The sequence below is a fragment of the Bubalus kerabau genome, chromosome 16 (assembly GCF_029407905.1).
Source record: "Bubalus kerabau isolate K-KA32 ecotype Philippines breed swamp buffalo chromosome 16, PCC_UOA_SB_1v2, whole genome shotgun sequence".
Classification (NCBI taxonomy): Eukaryota; Metazoa; Chordata; class Mammalia; order Artiodactyla; family Bovidae; genus Bubalus; species Bubalus kerabau.
In genome coordinates, this window is record NC_073639.1 from 71,889,161 (window position 1) to 71,902,287 (window position 13,127).

At 37.8% G+C, this 13,127-nt stretch overlaps 1 protein-coding gene across 14 annotated transcripts in view; it reads right to left on the minus strand.

The window, feature by feature from the left end:
• The window catches only part of TTC28 (tetratricopeptide repeat domain 28), a 580,310-nt gene that overhangs the window by 367,650 nt on the left and 199,533 nt on the right, over window positions 1–13,127 (minus strand). For 2 of the 14 annotated variants that reach the window (XM_055549383.1, XM_055549385.1), the window contains exon 2: window positions 7,693–7,729. The exons of the other annotated variants lie outside the window; for them this stretch is intronic. The gene's annotated coding sequence lies outside the window, so the exon portion shown is untranslated. The remainder of the gene's footprint in view (window positions 1–7,692; window positions 7,730–13,127) is intronic. 14 annotated transcript variants of the gene reach the window in all.

Sequence of the window (13,127 nt, forward strand, 5' to 3'; positions counted from 1 at the left end):
AATGGCAACCTATTCAATATTCTGGCCTGTAGAATTCCATGGACAGAGGAGCCTGGCACGCTACAGTCCATGGGGTCACAAAGAGTCAGATACGAATAAGCAACTTTCACTAAGGTCTAAAGGGAGATTTTAGTGAATGGAAATGAATGAGCAGATGGATTCCATAATTCAACTCATTAAGTAGATAATTGCCCTGGTCATGTGTTAAACATGATTTGGGGTCTAAAGTCAAAGCCTGGCTAACATTTGTTCATGTTACCTCCTGTTTAGGCCCTTTGTACAAACACTATCTCAAGTCAGCAGGCTCCATAAAAGCTGATTTTACCTTGCCTCCAGCTACCATACCAAATGCTTCAGGAGAAGCATTAAATTGAGGTCTCTGACTCCCAACATACCTAGCAGTCAATCACAGCTGTCTCTTGACTCTAAATAACATCCTATCTCACAAATGCCCCATTTCTTTTGCTTCACATATAAAAGAGTGTGAGCAGCTACTGGAGAGCCTCAGACAGGTTTGGCTCGGGTTCTTGCCAGCAGAGGTGAACAGTTTTGGGTGGTTCAAAGCAGTGATGGATCTCCTTTTGTCATGAAAACAATCTCTGCAGCCATTCACACCGTAAGTCTGAGGAGGTCAGCCACAGCTGGGGAGACAGACACATTTTTTTTTAAAGTAAAGAAACATCTGCCCCAAAACCTGAAGTAATAAGTTTCCATTCTCATGTGACTGTGGCTTGGCTTTTGATCTCTACTTCTAAAATGACAAGCTCTAGAAGCAAAGGACACAAAACCACTAACAAAAAGGCATCTTGAATACTAATAAGATGGAGAAAAACTTGAATATACACTTTGTTTTTAAGATACACACACAAAAAGGAACGATGTTGACAGACGTGAACCACTGCTCTCCTACACACACTTGTTATCTTCTCCTAGGCACTGGCCTGCCTGTCAGCCCATCCTGTGTTGACCTCTGCTGCTTCTTACTCCCAGCCTGCCTGCCAGCACCCAGCCTCCAGGTTCCTCCCCTCTCCAGTCTTTCTATCACCTCTTTCCCACCCACCCTTGATTTCCTTCTATCTTCTCAGGTGTCCCTATATGACTGCTTACTAGGAGCCTTAACAAAGGCATTATCATTAGCTGTCAAAATCCTAAGGTTTGTTTTATGAGAATTATCTAGGAGGGTAGAGCTTTAATAATGATAAGGTCTGGGAAATGAGATTAATAATGATCACCACCAAGGGGCAGAAAAGTATCAGAGAGCAGTAGTGGAAACTGTTTTCAGAGGCCTACAGAGCTGGGAATGACCAATGACTGCTGGAAGCAGCACCTGAACAAATATTTCACTTTATCATACCTCCTCAGATGCATGGTGAGTTTTTTCTGTTTGTCCATTAGTTTACCATTTAATAGTGTGTGTTGTTAGGACAGGAGACTTAGTGAGACCTCTAAGCTCTGTACAATTAATGAATTCTGTTTTGAAGAAGGCTCGTGTGTGTGTATATATATATTCTTGGTATTTAGTTTGCAAGGTTTTGTAGATTCTGCTAAGAGGATCATATGTCAGTTTCTTATATAAAATTCAGCATACAAAAGTTTCTTAATGATTCGAATTTAGTATTTTTGACATTTAAAAATAAAAATATTCTTACATACTTAGAACAGGTTCTAAGTCCCTTCTCAAGACTTGGAGTATGATTATATAGATTAAAGTCAATGATAAAATATTTCTATTGATCATTCACTCAACAAATGTTTCTGAGTAAATCACAATGTGCAAGCCATTGCCTTAGGCTCCTTGGAAGACAAGACAGTGGTGGTCCGTCACTAAGCCTGCCTTTAAGAAGCAGCATTTGTAAAACATGTGTATATAAACAGCAGAAGGTAGAAAACATTGTAAGAAGTATATAGATAAAGCACTCCAGGAGTTCAGAGAAGGAAGAGATCAATTCCAGTTGAAGAACTCATGGAAAAGATGTGGGAGTGGGACAGTTTAGACAAGAGGCCATTTCATCATGTATTACCACATCAATTTCTGTGACCTCTAGTAGCCAAATCTCCTGTGGAATCTACAGGTTCTATGTCTGATGTCAGTATTCTTAACTATAAAATTTCCCCAAGTTACCTCTCCCATTCATTGAAATGAAAATATAAGAAAAAACATAAGGATTTAAACTCTTAAATCACAATTAAATTGGTAAAGGGACTGGAACACAAGCATAATTCACTCGACTAAGCCTCAAGCCCTTCGTATTTGATAGCAATAATCCCACAGCAACTAGAAAACACACTTATCTTATTAACGAGACTGGAATTATTTTAATTAGGTATCTCCACATGCACCAACCGTTAGAAATCAGACTGTTTTGAAACAGTTGTTAATGACTTAACACGGCAAACGTTCCCCTGAATTTCAGGGGGAAATCTATGATTGAGACAGATGGAGAAGAGCCTGTCCCTGCTGTGTAGCAGAGGAACAGCCTTGTGGGCCTAGAAACACATTTTCCACTGGGATTTAGCACAACAATCCTAGACACCCAGAAAGACAATCAGAAACTTTGGTAACATCTGTTACGGTAAAAGTTCAAAAGTGACACTAGAACACATCTAATAATGAAGAAACGCTTCATCTCAGAAACAAGTCTCTAAATTTCAAAGTCTCAGAACACCTAATAAGAACATCAGAGCCCAAGGTCTAACCCCAGCCTTGTGGCTAACCTGGATGAGTGTGCACTCTACCTATACTAGATCCTTCTCACTCAGACAAGAAACAGGAAGCACAATGGAGTTCTAGTCTATGCTTCACATCCTGTTGGAAATGAGGTTGTTTTCAGTTTATTATTAATTCACAGAAATGCTTCAAACCTTTTAAAAGGCCGTTAACAAATTTAAAGAAATATTTCCAGGGCCATCTGAGAAGGTACATGCCCTAGAAATTCTATGTTCAAGAGATATGCATGTGCCCCGCCCGAAACAAGATTGAAATGAATTAAAATGCAACAACTAAAAAGGAATATATTTTATCTTTTAGCAGTTACACAAGTACTATCCTTCATGGTACTTCACAGGTAAGTCTCCACCTGTCTATTGAAAGCAAATATGTCAAAAAATGGCATACTGATTTCCTTTGCTCTTATTTTCTGACCTAAGTAGGAAGAAAAGTAATAGAATTCTCTTCCAGCCGGTCTCATCTTTTCCTAGACCTGGAGAAAGAGGGAGAAAAGCAAACACAAGCATAATAATACTTATTTCCAAGGTCTGTGGTACTCTGCACCTGCTATTTCTCCAAGGGTGTGATGAACAAAGGTTTTTCCGCCTGGCATGCCTGGGTTCCCTGGGCTCCAAGGTTTGGGAATATGAAACAACTGTTATGTTTCATAATACACACACAGTGTCTTATAGAAGGTTTTGCTGTTTGGACAAGACAGAAGGTCTTTTGATTATAAGACTGAGGGGCAAGGTAGGTATGGCTTATAATCTATTTAACTGCTTCACTGATTAAATTTTTCAGAGTTCTAATCTAATTTTACAAGATAGAAAAAACTTACAGTTGTTACCAGGTACAATAACATTTTTAGTCTAGGTATTTTCGTGGTCTAATATGCATTGTGATTTGCACATACAATGAATACAAGGACTGAATCACCCTGCTAACAAATGCCTTTTCTCCCCTATTTTTCTAGTTCTCTCATAGCCAACACTTCTATTGGTGCTTAATGACCAAAGGACCCGTCTATTAGACCTGGCACACTGCCAAGTTCACAAGGAAATGAATGCTTCAGAGTTAACATCTTCTCTAAGGGATAAGAGTTGGATATAGAAGTTAAGGCCACAAGGCATCAATTAACTCTTAAAATGGTAAGTGGAGGTACAGCTGATGCTGTTTACTAGCTGTATTCCAGAAAAGATGTTTATGAATTCTTAGTAATCTCACTTATATTTTAATATGTTCTCTTATAATTTGGTTATATTATGGAAGACTTACTGTAAACCTGGCTATAGTTTCTGTTTTTCTTGCTTGGTAAGCACATTTTTATAGGGTAAACTTAATAAGATGCCTAGGAAGCAGCCTTCCTAAAAGTTGCAAAGAATGGAAGAAAATAACAATAAAGGAAGTTTCTAAAACATCAGCACTGCATGTGGCAAATAAACAACTTTCCAGTTCCACTGAATTGTTTTAGTTCCTCAGGAAGAACAAGGAGTTTGGATCAGGTTTCCTCTAAGGTCCCTTCCACCTAGAAGATTCCATATTTCTCAAAAGTATTGTTTATTTCATAATACACATAATCAGCAAACACTTTGAGGAAAAAGTTCCAACTTTTATTTTAAAAGCTCATTCTTAAAGCCAGTACTTTTCTTCATCTGCTCTGTCATGACCATAGGGCCACCAACATGTGTTAGAAATTAACCTACAATTAAAATGAGCTTTTCAAGCGAATCTTGAACTATCACCTCAAATTCTTGAAAGAGAAGGTGAACAAAGAGAATTGTTACTCCTGTAGAGCAGAAGGTACAGTTACTAGTCACTTAATAACCAGGCAACAGAGTATTTCTTGCATAGAATTTCTTCAGATCATGTTTCATTATTCATTAAACTTGGAGCTGAATCCTTTCCGAGCTACTGCAGAGTAAAGGAATCAGTTCCAAGCTTCCAGCTGCAATTTATGACTCTTATCCTTGCTTCCTTGTCCTCCTTGCAATGTTATACAATATCCGCTTCAAGAAGTGGGAGTTTCGCTCCACCCTTCTCCTGCTGTGAAAAATTGGTGATAATCATAGGAAGAAAAATAACAATTGTTAAATAATATGGTTGTAAACTTAAAACTAAAAAGAGGTCACTCTCATAATCATACCTATGTCCACTGACTCCTGTGTTATTAAAGAGCTGAGAAAAGCGTATCTTTCAGAATCAAAGAAATCCAGCATAGAGGTCATTTAACTCAACCTTCTCTCAAATGCCTAAATTGTATCAGGAGCAGCCCCACAGCACCTCCACTAACAGAAAACTCAAGGCTTTCAGACAGAGAGCAGCAAATCCTGAGACCACTCTATCTGAAAGCTCTGCTTTGCATTAAAGAAACAAACCAAAACATGGCCCTGTCATTTCTACCAACTAGTCATTGCACTATTTTTTTAAGATATAATTCCTATACCATAAAATTTACCCCTCAAACAGCTTTTAAGTAATGTGGCTGATTTCTCTTCCACATCATAATCCTTCAAATACTTAAGAACAATATTATATGCCTCTTAATACTAAAGATATACATTTCCTTCTATCATTCTTCATCTGAAACTACTGAAAAGCCATACTGTCATCCAGTCTCAGCAATGGAGGCTACACTGGGCATACTATAGCTTATCTTCATCTTAAGTTACATCTGCCTTATCATAAACATGCTAAACAATGAATAAAAAATAAATTATAGAACTGTAGAAAACATTTCATTGTGAGAAGGAACATGGAATGATTGTATTACAGTGAGAGGGAAGAGGCAAACTAATTAACAGATTTTTCTGAGATCCAGAAAGAAAGGGTTCACTGAAAGACAGAGAGAAGCCTAGTAGGCTGGGAGGAGACCTCACTGTGCTAAGGATAACAAAAATAGTATTTAGTGAGAAACAAACAAGAACACATTTAAATGAAGAGTTTAGGATACATCTGTGAGGATAAAACAATAAAATGACTAGAAACAGAGGAAAATGGTAATTTAGTGAACTAGCAAATAAAGTGAATATACAGGGTCGAATTCTTTTTCAATCTTTCCAAAAGAAAATAATTCTATCTTTAATGATGTAAACTTTGATATACAACTTTTTCATTAATAATTCTCCTCAACTTGGATGGAATTAAAACAAAACATAAAGAAAACCCAAACAACTTTCTAAAACAGTAATTTGGCTATGTTATGGATAAGACTTTATTTTCAATTTCTTTATTTTCAAGTTTGTTTTTTTAAAAGTGATAAACTAAATTCTCAAAAAGTGATGGACTAAATTCTCTGGTTTTAATACCCTAATGAAAACCTGTTCAGAACACGTTGTTGTTTTTAACAGATGCAGCAAAACTCCAGATCAAACTCTTCTGATTTTTAATTAAAAGTGCTACATTTTTATGATGTTTTGTCACCCTTAAAAACTTCAAGTCCAGCTGCAGGGTCAAAGACAGCCACACTTGCAGATCCTAGCTATGTGGAGCCAGGAAAAGCAACTGCAGAGTTATTCAACTCTTTACAGAAGGCAATCCCACCACTGTTCAACCATGTTTATCATATTTAGTAATCTAAAAGCAAATGTCTTCCAAGACTCCATTACAAAAACATAGTCTTGGAAAAGATTTTTGGTTCAAGTGATCATTCTTCTCCATCTGCAGAACCTCAAAAAGTGGTTCTGCAAACAAAAAAAAACTATCCTTTCTGCAAGAATTCATCAGAAATCAGTGCTTATAAGATAGCACCATGTATCTTGACAACTAAACGAGAACTACAACCTTCTCAAAAAGGCACAGGATTAAATGATGCCTGCAAGAAAGCATGACTTTCACAAGAATACTTATAATGTCAGTTTAATGGCCTTCACACTATTGATGACCTTCTCGGTTCCAAAGGCAGTGAAAGAAGTACCTTAAAAAAAAAAAAGAGTAGTTCTAACCACTATAGAAAATCCAACTACTACAACTACAGCTATAGCTGTAGCAGAAGTATACTGCTACAAAAATTCAGTTTTGCTGAATTTGCTTCTGCTTGTGTAGGTAGGAGTATACAAGCAGAAACAAACAGCAGCAGAATCATTTAAGTTTTTCTCACAAGAGACATGCTGCTTCTGCTGCTGCGTCGCTTCAGTCATGTCCAACTCTGTGCGACCCCAGAGACGGCAGCCCATCAGGCTCCCCCGTCCCTGGGATTCTCCAGGCAAGAACACTGGAGTGGGTTGCCATTTCCTTCTCCAATGCATGAAAGTGAAAAGTGAAAGTGAAGTCGCTCAGTCATCTCCGACTCTTCGCGACCCCATGGACTGCAGCCTACCAGGCTCCTCCGTCCATGGGATTTTCCAGACAAGAGCACTGGAGTGGGGTGCCATTGCCTTCTCTGCACAAGAGACATAAGAAACAATCAAAACTAAAGTTGTCAGTCTGAGATCTGGCAAACAGAACCATAACACACAGGTCTCCAGAATTCTCTCTAGAAATTCTAGACCCTGCTGGGGTTTCCTAATATAAAGACCCCACTCAATATTATTTCAAAATAATCAAATACTTCAAAGCATAGCAATTTCACCTGTGGTGGATTCATTTTGATGTTTGGCAAAACTAATTCAGTGTTTCAGGTTTAAAAATAAAATAAAATTAAATTAAAAATAAATAAATAAAAACTAAAAAAAAAAAAAAGCATAGCAATTTCAAAATAGTAAGAATAGTACAGTCATATAACTTATGAGAATAGTGAAGCCAAGTTCTATAAGCAGGCTGACAAGTCATTGTTAAACCTTATCCCAGTTGGAGAGCAAAGCTAGGACTTCAAAAGTTCCCCAAATACATGCCTTGATAAAGAACACAAGCTCCCTCTTTCAGATATCTGAAAACCTGTCACATAGAAGATGAATGAAGACTGTGCCAGATGGTCAGATACAGTGCCTTAGTTCAGCTTTGTTACCCCCTGCTGAACTATTAGTGCCTCAGTAGATAGCAGGTCTTACCTCTTTTCTCCATAGCTGCTTCTTCTCAGTTCATCTTCTACCACATGGTCATAAAGAGAGAGAGAGAAAAGATGATCATGGTTCTCTGCCAAACGTGAAAAATATTTCTTGGATGTTCACTGGCTCCTAAACAAAACCGAAACTCCTTTTCTTGGCATACAAGCCCTCATAATGTGACCCAGTCTCTCTTTCATGCCTTGCTTCCTTATGCCTTTTCACCAGACTCATGAAGACCCTGCCACGGTGATCTTCTCTACCTGCCAGGTTTGCCAGGTGTTTTCATAATTCTGTGCCAGAAGACCCTTCCCCCATCCCTCCTCCACCTGACAAAATTTTACTCCATTTTTTGCATCAACTCTGCTCTCAGAGTTAAGTGTCTTACTCTACTGTTATGTTCATCTCACAGTTTTAGCACGTACTGTGTTTTTCTGCAATACTTCCTCTGTTTTTAGGAATGGTGATGCTTAGAGATAGAACATGCAGGAAACAAAGAGGTGGGCTGAAAGCAGATAGGAATGCAAAATAGTTACAGCAAACTTTCTCCATTTAAACTATTTTATCTAAACCCTTGGCTGCCAGCTCTTTAAAAAGGTACCCCCCTTGCTGCATTATTTAGATCACTAATGCCTGAGAGCACATTCACATAGGCTTTCATAAAGAATTTGGGCTTAATGACTCCTTTAAGATCAGACCATTTCTAAGCACCTGATGTAATACTGAAAAAACGATGTGAATTGGATTTTATTTTCATGAAATATTGAGAGATAAATGCTTAAATGCTACAGTGAACTCTGGTACTTTACACGCTACAGTGAACTCTGGTAAAACAACACAAGAGTCACCTCTGCATATGGACATCACCAGATGGTCAATACCAAAACCAAATTGATTATATTTCTTTGCAGCTAAAGATGGAGAAGCTCTATACAGTCAAAAAAAAGAAGACCTGGAGCTGACTGTGGCTCAGGTCTTGAGCTCCTTATTGCAAAATTCAGGCTTAAATTGAAGAAAGTAGGGAAAACCACTAGACCATATAGGAATGACCTAAATCAAATCCCTTATTATTTTACAGAGGAGTGATGAAGAGAGTCAAGGGATTAGATCTGGTAGACAGAGTGCCTGAAGAACTATGGACAGAGGTTCTTAACATTGTACAGGAGGCAGTGACCAAAACCACTGCAAAGAAAAAGAAATGCAAGAAGGCAAAATGGTCATCTGAAGAGGCCTTACAAATAGCTGAGAAAAGAAGAGAAGTGAAAGGCAAAGGACAAAGGGAAAGACATACCCAACTGAACGCAGAGTTCCAGAGAAAAGCAAGGAGAGATAATAAAGCCTTCTTAACTGAACGATGCAAAGTAATAGAGGAAAACAATAGAATGGGAAAGACTGGAGACTGCTTCAAGAAAAATGGAGATACCAAGAGAACATTTCATGGAAAGATGGGCACAATAAAGGACAGAAACAGGAAGGACCTAACAGAACAGAAGATATTATGAAGAGGTGGCAAGAATACACAAAAGAACTATACAAAAAATTCTTAATGACACTGATAACCACGATGGTGTGGTCACTCATCTACAGCCAGACATCCTGGAGTATGAAGTCAAGTAAGCCTTAGGAAGCATCACTATGAACAAAGCTGGTGGAGGTGATGGAATTCCAGTTGAGCTATTTAAAACCCTAAAAGATGATGCTGTTAAAGAACTCAGTTGTGCAGTAGTTTGAAAATTTTTTGGCATTGCCCTTCTTTGGGATTGGAATGAAAACTGACCTTTTCTAGTCCTGTGGCCATTGCCAAGAGAAAAGGTAGAGGAACCAGAGATCAAATAGCCAACATTCGCTGGATCATAGAAAAAGCAAGGGAATTCCAGAAAAACATCTGCTTCATTGACTACACTAAAGCCGTTGATCATGTGGATCACAACAAACTGTGGAAAAAATTCTTAAAGAGATGTGAATACCAGACCACCTTACCTGTCTCCTGAGAAACCTGTATGCAGGTCAAGAAGCAACAGAACTGGATATGGGACAACAGACTGGTTCAAAATTGGGAAAGGAGTATGACAAGGCTGTGTGTTGTCACCTTCCTTATTTAACATCGATGCAGAGTATATCATGCGAAATGCAGAGCTGGATGACTCACAAGCTGGAATCAAGACTGCCTGGAGAAATACCTACAACCTCAGATACGCAGATGATACCAGTCTAAATGGCAGAAAGCAAAGAGGAACTTTGTCCCTTGGACAGCAAGGAGATCAAATGAGTCAATCCTAAAGGAAATCAACCTCGTTTATTGAAAGGACTGTTGCTGAAGCTAAAGCTCCAATACTCTGGCCACCTGATGCCAAGAGCTGACTTACTGGAAAAGACCCTGATGCTGGGAAAGACTGAGGTCAGGAGGAGAAGGGGGCGACAGAGGATGAGATGGCTGTATAGCAACACCAACTGAATGGACACCAGTTTGAGCAAACTCTGGTAAATAGTGAAGGACAGGGAAGCCTGGCATGCCACAGTCCTCAGGGTCACAAAGAGTTGAACACAATTTAGCAACTGAACAAAGTGATACCAGAAGTAGCCTGGAGGCCAGCCACAGGGGTTAAAAGAGAATCAATTTTGAAATAGAAGAACTTATTTTAAATGCATAATTCAGGAGGAACACTTTATATTTCAAAATATCTTGTCAAAATTATTTAAAACCCTAAAGAAACAAATACATTTTTTGTTGTTGCTGTTCAGTCACTCAGTCATGTCCGACTCTTGGCGATGTTTTTAGAATTTTTTAATTAAGATTGAGGATTTAGAAAACTAGGCAACTTCTCCCCACCATTCCCACAAGTTGCAGTCTATATCACTTATAATACTGCCAGCAGAAAAAATGAAGGTGGACTATTTGCTTTGGGTTGTTCAAAAGCAAAGTGCAATGACAGCCAAATGACATAAAGCCAACAGAGTTTTGTGGAAAGCTGTTATATTTAAGCTTTGAGGTGATATTATGTACAATGAGGAGAAAGATAAAGTTCTAATTCAAACTCAGAAACAATTCTCTAATTCATTAGGAAACCTAGAAACATGTCAAAGCTTTAATGATCTTAAATATTCTTATTTTCAACTATTTCTGTCAATCATTAATATACATCATAATCTAATTTTGTTTGCTATGCAGTACATCTGAATTGAACTTTAATTTCTCTTCCATGTACAATGAGTACACAAGAGAAAAAAGGCTGTACTCTGGCTCAGTCTCCTGTGGCTGGAATTCACACCAGGAAATGACCTTTCAGAAACAAACACCCTGCACAGATGCACCACAGCTCTCTAGAGAGCAGCAGTAAATCTGAAGTTGATCAGGCTGTAACTGGGGAGTGCCTGGAGGAAGGACTATTCGAAACATCTGGGATGCTAACTACAACCCTCTAAAATAATGCAAGGTGACAGAGTGTGAGGAGAGCCCAGTGTGTTATGTTCTCAGGAGCTGTTCTTGTCAGAGTAGGATATCGGAAGATATTGAGAAGACGGTTCTGAGTTGAAAACTGCAGCAGAGTTGGCCTATGGTGGGAAAAGCATTTTCACTGGAGACAAACCATCCAGAGGTCTGTGCTTCAGAGATGTAAGAGCAATGTAGACATCAGGATGCAACAGGAACAAGTGTCTCAAAAGCCAAGGCAATCTGTCCAAACATTTATATTAGTGGGTGGGGAAGGGGAAAATTGAAGAGAGAAGGACAGGCAGGACAGGGATGTGTAAGCCAGTCCCTGAGGGAGGGAAAGTGAATATGCAATGATCTAAGTACCAAAAATGGAGCAAAATTCTGTTAATTGCCTAGTAAATTCACAACCCGTATAGTTCAATGTTCAATTTTGATTAGAAACTTCAAGAAATATTTTCCTTTGAAATAAACAAGAGTAATAAGCAATAATCAGTGCAGTATTTACAACTTTTAAAAATCATTTAATCAGGTTGGACAGACTTGATCAACTTTCTTTTAATATTTTAATTGCATAATTTGTTGAATTATGGCAAAACCAATGATCTAAAACTGTAATCTAGTAAAATATCTGAGACAGGGTCTCAGAGTCTAATTCACAAGTTTAATTAAAATTGGCCTAATATGAGCACTGCCAGATGGATTGACAAGTGGCTCTGAGATCACACAGGAAAATGATAAAGGAAAATATGTCAAATGGGAGGAGAGTCTGCTGCAAGCGCCAGGGTTGGTACTGCATCTGAGTTTAATTAACACATTCCTTAAATGACAAGAGAAAAATAAAATAATATCAGACAAATGAAATTCCCTTGAGGTAAATAAGAGAAATTTTAAATGAAGGAACAATTATAGAAAAGTGGAGACTATTCTTTGGAGGCATGCAATAAGCAATTATAATTTTTATTAGAAAAAAATAATACATGGTACAGATTTAAGGGGAAAATCCATCATTTTACTGAATCAGAATTGAAACATATGTTCAGTGTGACTCTAGAACTATGGTGAAATCACATTTGGAAATTAAAAAGAAGTTTAAATAAAAATTTGCTTATAATAGACTATAGCGACCAAAAAGTAAATATAATTTGAAACTCCCTTTTATAGAAATGATAATAACGTATTGCTTTCCAGTTTCCTAAATGTTTTCACATATATTATCCTGTGAAATCCTCATAACAGCCCTCTGAGACAGGCAAGGTTTCTTATCCAGTTGTGCAGATAAGAAGCCCGAGGCTCTGAATGGATACATAATGGGCCTATGATCATATAGCTAGAACACAGAAGAAATGCCAGCAAACCTCAATTTGCTGACTTCTGTTTCAATAAAAGAAAAGGATCGCATCACTGGAAGAAAAGCTTCTGCTACTGCAATGGTAAATCTTCCTTCAGTGCTTTATCAGGCACTTCAGCCTCTAACCTGGGCAAAATCCAAATAATGATGTGACTTATTAAAAGAGCCAAAATAATTTTTTAAAAATATTTAAATACCAAATGTATATGTTTTCTACACTTTACAACCTTCAAAAAAGTTTAAGAATGTTGAAGAGTTCCAACATTCAAGGTTAAAAGTTGAATTTTCCTAAACACCTATCTATCTATGAAAGAAAATGCTCTAAAAACTGCCTATTTTTCTTATGCAAGTATACAGAACTTGAAAAAACACACCGGAGAAGCAAATATCAACTGTTATAAAGAATATATTCTCCACCTCAGGTTCCATTAATTTCAGTGTATTAGATCACAATATTCTATGGATTGATTGTTTTTCTTCTGCCCTTTGAAAGATCTGGTCTTAGCAAAAATATTTATTGAGAGTATACTAGAGGAAAATATCATACTGGTACAGGCAGTTTCTGAATAATTCTAAACAGTCTCAGCAGGCACTGCCCTTCCATGTATCAGTCTTTAGAGATAGATCTGGAACATCATGTGGTCATTACATACTGAATAC